Below are 7,246 nucleotides of genomic sequence, written 5' to 3'. Positions count from 1 at the left end.
CTGTTTACATCACGTGCACCAATCATAGCGAGTCAAGAGCAGGACGAGCTTCTCAGAGTGGTAATACGCGTATTATTTTAGTCATTTGTCTCCAAACGATGCATCGGTGAAGCGCTAAGCTAACGCTACATTGGTGGATGTGATGGAAGCCTCTGCACCGAAACAACAGCGTATAGATTTTAATGAACTGTGACTGTTGAGAAAAATACTGTGAATGTGTTTTTCCACATTTATTTTTATAAGCATTTTCAACAGCAGAATGTGCACCTGGAAAACACACAGCTTACTTTACATTATTGTGCTAAGGCTGAAAAAATACTGTTTTAATTTTGGAGCAGCTGCTTTGTGCTTATAATGCACATCATTTATGGTTGTTTTATGGCAGTTTTTGTAAAGCAGAGTTGGTCAAAATGTATTCCTAATGTTAATTCAGATTGCTTTCATTTATTTATTTTAGAAGGTTTTTTGTGTTTATGTTGAACATTATTGCTAGTTTTTGTACTTAACCTGTAAGGGAACATTCTAAGGCTAAACACAACTGTTTTATGATGCTGAAGCCACTTTAATTTTTAATAATATTCAGGTTGTTTTGTGTGTTATTTATTTCACAATTCCTTGTAACATTTACAGTTTCTGCTGGTCTCAGATAAATAAACTGGTATTGAAAGAATACTTAGTGTTTCAGTCAGATTGGTGTTTGTAAAGATTAATACTGAGCAGAGTTTAGTTCTGTTAATGTAAATGATTATAAACTGTAGAGTTGGATACAGTAACATTTCATTTATCAGAGGCTTTTATACAAAACAATGTTAATACAGGGGCACAGTTGATCAACAGTGGATTATTATATTATTACAGCACTAATATGAAGCTGTACGGACACAAATGACCCAAAATAAATAATATATTCTTTCATTCTAAGTAACTCAAAAGTTACTTTTTGCAGTAACGCATTACTTATTTCAGTAACTCACACAACACTGGTTACGAGTTAAAGCGCTTACGGTTCAAAACACCTAGAAAGTGGGGAGTAGACAATTAAAGCATGATATAACAACTGTAGCGCAACTAGCATGTGGTTAAGATACATGGGTGTTTGTTGAGAGCTGATTGAACAAAGGCTATTGATTGGTAGCCTTTCAAATTGGTAAAAAAATAAAAATAAAGATTTGATGACGGAGTTGGAATTCCCTCATAACTGAGGACCAAAATAAGACCACACACTATCATAACTGTTGACATTAAGATGGAACTGTAAGAGAAAAAAGTTACACCATGAGATGGATTTTTAGAGCCCCGCCCCCAAAACTTAAAAAAAAGTGATGCCCAGTTGTACATGTAAGTGGTGTGGTGTATATCTGCCATGTGAAAAATCATCTATGCTGTCACACACAGGGCCTCATAGCTCAGAGGTTAGAGCACTGGTCTTGTAAACCAGGGGTCGTGAGTTCAATTCTCACTGAGGCCTTCTTTTGCTGTTAACTACAGGTCAAAGGGGGTGGGGCTAAGGGTTTTGTTCACACCCTTTAACCTCTCTAGGATTGGTTTGAATGGAAAGCGTTCCTGGTTTGTGAAGTCTACAGAGGACCAGGGAAGTGAGCTGAAGACTCTCCAGTGTAACTCTCAGCTGTGACAGCAGGGGGCGTGGTCTCCTTCAGTCCACTTACTGTACCAAAGACTTCACTGGCCTGTGGAGTGTATCACTGGTTGTGATTCTGATAAAATGTTTATTCTAAGAACAAAAATTTGGTTTTAATATAGATTTAAGTTTATTTCAAAATGAGTCAATTTTTCACTATTACTGAGTCAGTTTTTACTTAGATTAGTTGTTTTCTTCTTGTTCCAAAGCTTTCATTTGCAAAATTAAAAAAATAAAATAAAATAAAAAAATAAATAATAATTTGTTTATAGTCAGTATATTTCACTTATTATTGTGCTGGAGGAAGTTTGATTTCAAGTAATTTAATCTAATAATCATACATTTCTGCTTATTTTAACGCTTTAGAATATTTATCAGGACCTTCTTATTTTAAGATTTAACATTTTTTTTCAATATTTCTTGTTTAGTAAATTTAACTTGCTGCATCCTGATTAGCAATCATTTATTAGCTTTTGGTTTGGACCAGACGTGGGCCACATAATACTCTAGTATTGGTCACACCCAAAAATATCACTCAAAATACATACAGTATATATAGAACTGTACATAGAACTGTACCATGGTTCCCCAGTTTAGCACTAAATTATAATTTTTATAGATTTTTCATGGCAATTACTATTACAATGTAAATTATCTGAACTCATTTCTAATGTAATTACAATTACAACAGCAACATATTTACAATTATACCATCATTTTAATTCATGATCACTAGGGATGCAACGATTAATCGTAAGGCAGTTAAAAATCGATTCATAGGTATCACAGTTCACATCGATACTCTGAAAAATGAATCGCAGAGGCCGCTATCTATTTATCCTTCCAGAGGTTTTGGCGGCGGGCAGAATCTGCTACTACTTTCTTTCTGGCCGCCTTCTACTCTTAAACATGTTCATAAATGATTCCTTACCCCTTTAGCACCAAAAGAATATCTGTAATATTACGTGAATATCTTTAAAAGTCAAGTTTTTCTATTAGCTCTGTCTGCTAGCATAGCATCTCTTCTTCACCGGTAAATTAGCTGCATGCCAACCAACCACTGGGTTACCAGCGCCCTCTGCTGGTCTAAACAAATCTGACGTAAGAGACAGTGCAGAGTGTTTTTTTTTTTTTAAGTCCAATTGTTAAGGCACAAAATACATTTTCAGTTGCACTTTTAAAAAGAAAAAGAACTATTATGTAGTTTTGCATTGTTTACTAGAGAACCAGAATTTAAATTAATAGGCTTCTTCTTCATTTGTATTATTCCTTTATTTATTTCATTCAAGATTTATTTTTAGTTCAATTGAATTGTTTTGAATAGTTTATCAATGGATTCTTTTAACAATCAAAAAAAAAAAAAAAATAGTACAGTATTTTCTAGTTTTTTTCCCCCAAAAAATAAAGAAATATTTTTTAGTCATCATTTGTCTACAGTCCCATTTTGTAAAATAAATCGTGAGAGAATCGTATCGTGAACTCAGTATCATGAACTCAGTATTATAAAAATGACAAAAACCAAAAATCACCCAAAATCAAAAGTAAGGCTAAAGCAAGTCACTTTTTTTTTTTTAAATTTCAAAAAAAAAAAATTGAGTTAGGACCATCATTAGACCCAAATAACGACTGCAAATATAATGCACATACTTAAACTGTGCTAAGAAAGCAGTAAAACACAAAAAATGACAAAAACCAAAAATCACCCAAAATCAAAAGTAAGGCTATATAGCAAGGCATATTTTTTCAAAAATTTAAAAAAATAAATAAATTGAGTTAGGACCATCATTAGACCCTAAAAACTACTGCAAATATAATGCACATACTTAAACAGGGCTAAGAAAGCAGTAAGGCACAAAAAATGAGAAAAAACAAAAATCACCCAAAATCAGAAGTAAGGCTATAGCAAGGCATATTTTCTCAAAAATTTCAAAAAAAACAAAATTGAGTTAGGACCATCATTAGACCATAAAAACTACTGCAAATATAATGCACATACTTAAACAGGGCTAACAAAGCAGTAAGGCACAAAAAATGACGAAAAACAAAAATCACCCAAAATTAAAAGCAAGGCATATTTTCTCAAAAAAAAAAAAAAAAAAAATTGAGTTAGGACCACCATTAGACCCTAAAAACTACTGCAAATATAATGCACATACTTAAACTAGGGTAAGAAAGCAGTAAGGCACAAAAAATGACAAATAACAAAAATCACCCAAAATCAAAAGTAAGGCTATAGTAAAGCATTTTTTTTCAAAATTAGAAAAAATAAAAAATAAAAAAATAATAAAAAATTGAGTTAGGACCATCTTTACACCATAAAAACTACTGCAAATATAATGCACATACTTAAACAGGACTTAGAAAGCAGTAAGGCACAAAAAATGACAAAAACTAAAAATCACCCAAAATCAAAAGACTATAGCGAGGCATATTTTTTCAAAAAATTAAAAAAAATAACAAATTAGTTAGGACCATCATTAGATATAGATATTTACTTTTTGCCATAATTGCGCTCCTCCAGTAAATCCCTCCACTCATCATAGGACTGAGTCTCAGTCTCTTCTCAATACCAGTTGCCAAAATACTGGCGATGTGTAGGAGGGTTCCTGTCCTTTTTGCACTTGCTGCAAACTATAGTGTCTTTCTTTTTGGTGTATTTTCTTTTAAAAATACCTGACTGCTCTGCCACCATTTTTCTTTTCCTATACTGCTGTGTGGTGTAGGGAACCGCTTGAGGTGTTACCTGTGTCTGAAATGTTAGAGGGGAAGTAATTAAGGGTTTTGGAGGGGCAGGTGGAACAGGATGAAAAAAGAGCAATGTCTGTGGTGGTGGTGGTGGTGGCTGAGATGGTGGTCTTCCTTTAAGTTGTGCCTGCCCAGCAGTGTTCGGTGGCAGCACAAAAGGATGAGGCTGAGCTAAAGAGCCAAATGTAAAAGTTTGTCCTTTCTGCAGGGCAGGTGGAAGTCTTGATGGAGCTGCCATTGGGGCCTGTAAAGCTGGAAGACCCTGCTTTAAAATATCCTGCTCCTGTGCCTTGCACCGCCTACAGTACCTATGAAAACACAAAATAATTTATATGAAAACAAAAGTTTCTACATTGTAAAATGCACAAAAAAATGTAATCTTGCTTTTGATGTGATTTACATAAGACAAATATGTCCCCGAGGCCTTAATCTGGAATATGTAATAAAGTTTCATAAACAACAAAAAAAAGTCTCATAATTAGTGGTCATTAAAATCAGCTCTACATAAAATATGTATATTTATGTACAGTAAATCCTACTCACCACTGTGAAACTGTTGCAGCATTTACTTCAGACAGCTGTATAGTGGTCTCGCTCATCAGCCTGGCGTTTGTGACTACGCACTCCCTGATGTTTTTGTACGTGCGTATCACCACAGTGTATCTTGACAGCTTCTTTCCCTCACAGCGCACAGTGCTCGGGTAGATGGCAAAAAGCTTGACAAAGATCACCTCAACCACTCTGTTGCAGTCGGGCCACTGTGCAGGACTGTGAGCCCCGATGAAAGACCTGTAGTTAAAAATAATGTATGCTTTAAAAACATTACAATAATGTGTGACTTACATTATATTTAACTTTTTTTTACATAACCCAGATATTGTGTTTTCCTAGTTTAATTCACCTTTTGGTGCTCTCCACACCTGGAGCCACAATCTTCTTCGTAGCCCAGAATCGTCCCTTGCTCAGGCTGGTCTGGTGTCGAGCTGGGTAGACAGTTTTTTTTTTGTCATACTCCCCCAGTTCCTGCCACAGAGCAATGACCTGACTACATTCCTCCTGAGTCAGCGCAAGACGGTGGTCTCTTAGTCCAGCCAAGTAATCAGCCAGATCCTGCACTGCGCCATACCCTTCAATGTTATCAGGGCCAACCGAATCCTGAAACAAAAACAAGAAAAAAGAAGCACTGATGACAGCAGTGAACACTCATCAATCCAAGCTATTCTTTGTTTTTCTTTAAGGTAAACAACTTCTTACATGGCATGAGGAGGAGTGTGGAGATGGATCAGTAGATGGCGCTGATGCTAAAAGAAAAAGACAAGTATTTAGAGTAAAACATTTTCAATTTAAAAAAAGAAGCAAAACGTGAGATTTTAGAAACAGTTGTGTAAAACTCACTAGACTGTTCTGCAGGAGAAACTGTTTGTGTGGAATGGGGGAGCAGAGCGGTCACAGCAGGTGAAGGAGCTGCAGAAGCTGATGATGAGGCGACATGTGACTGAGTCACTGGCAACAGAGGGATAACGGGGGGAATGGGAGGCACAAAGGCAGTAGCCTGAGGAGATGGAGCTGCTGAGGAACCAGGAACAGCTGCAGATGCTTGTGAGGCGAGAAGTGCTTGCTCTGCCTCTAGTGTGGGTACTGTCATGTCCTGTGAAGCCCTCATCTATCTCAACTTCAGTGGTCTCACTCTTCAATGACCACTTTGTAGTCCTGCAGAACTTTGCCAATTTGCTGATAGAGGTATTGCACACCTATAAGCTCACCTTCAAAATGATTATTTAACAAAACAAGACAAAAAAAGAAAAGAAAAGAAAAGAAAAGAAAAAGCACAAACAAGAACACAAAAAAGTTAAACATTAGATGAAAGCATAAGTTGAAGAAATCAAAAACAAACAATCATATAACAATAATCAACCTGTGTATTGTCTTGGCCCGACATAAGGGATGATCTTTTCGCCCAGAACCTCCTCTGCTAGGGTGTTAGCAGCATGACGGAGCAGATGGTTGTATGAGCACGACTGCTCATCCTTTGATGCTGCCACAGCCCGGTCCTCATTCCACCTTGATAGCCCATCCAAAAGATAGGCCTGGAAGAAGACATCACTTGCCAGGGTCCCTATAAAGTAATTCAGAAAACAGAGAATAAAAAAATATTCATCATACATATTGTTCCAACAACATATTTCTGTTTATAATCATTAGAAGACTTGCAATTAATCTGATTCTTTAGGATCCGTCATGTTATATTTCAGTGTAGTCACAAAATACTTTTGTTAGAAAAACAAAAACAAATAAAGTATGACAATGTTTACCAGGGATGAAACGGTTCAGGTGAAGATGAAAAGACTCCAGTGACGTAGAACCTCGGGCACAGCGGTACGTGGGCAGACGGTGACCTCCCTTCAGGACATTTCCCGTCTGCAGGTAAAGCTGGATCCCTTGTGGATCCTGGATGCAGGTGACATGTTTCTTCTGGGATTTAATGATTTCACTCATTCTTGCTGAGTTTATCAGTGGGACTCCCAGAGTGTCACGACCGTTGTCACCATCCAAGCCCTGGATGAGCCTTTCAATGAGAACCTGTGTCTCCCGAACACCGCGGGTGGTCCTCTTGCAGTGCAGGGCAAGCTCACTTTGGTTGATAGACCGGAGTACATCTGCCTCAGATGGAGTTCGGCCTTTAGCTTCTAGCTTTGACTGCTTTGCTATTTTCAGGGCCTTCAGGTTGTCTTCATCCCACATGAAGATGCAGTGGCTAAGGCGACCCATGAAAGTGGCATACAGCTGGTGGGAATCAGTTGTGCAGCCAACCGAAAACCTCCTCATAAAGTGCCAAATGTCGAGCCGGATGTTCAGATGTTT

At 37.1% G+C, this 7,246-nt stretch overlaps 1 long non-coding RNA gene and 1 other non-coding gene across 2 annotated transcripts; one reads left to right on the top strand and one right to left on the bottom strand.

The window, feature by feature from the left end:
* The first annotated feature begins 1,395 nt into the window (after positions 1 to 1,395).
* trnat-ugu (transfer RNA threonine (anticodon UGU)) lies at positions 1,396 to 1,468 on the top strand. Its single transcript has one exon. It is a non-coding gene; the product is annotated as a tRNA-Thr (tRNA).
* A 4,666-nt stretch (positions 1,469 to 6,134) lies between these two features.
* LOC114459364 (uncharacterized) lies at positions 6,135 to 6,859 on the bottom strand. Its single transcript, XR_003673323.1, has 3 exons — positions 6,697 to 6,859; positions 6,300 to 6,500; positions 6,135 to 6,147 (listed from the first exon to the last, which is right to left on the bottom strand). It is a non-coding gene; the product is annotated as an uncharacterized LOC114459364 (long non-coding RNA).
* Between the last annotated feature and the right edge of the window lie 387 nt (positions 6,860 to 7,246).

This window comes from Gouania willdenowi, unplaced genomic scaffold (assembly GCF_900634775.1).
Source record: "Gouania willdenowi unplaced genomic scaffold, fGouWil2.1 scaffold_305_arrow_ctg1, whole genome shotgun sequence".
Taxonomy (NCBI): domain Eukaryota; kingdom Metazoa; phylum Chordata; class Actinopteri; order Blenniiformes; family Gobiesocidae; genus Gouania; species Gouania willdenowi.
The sequence above is the reverse complement of the archived record's forward strand: the minus strand, read 5'-3'. Positions and strand labels throughout refer to the sequence as shown.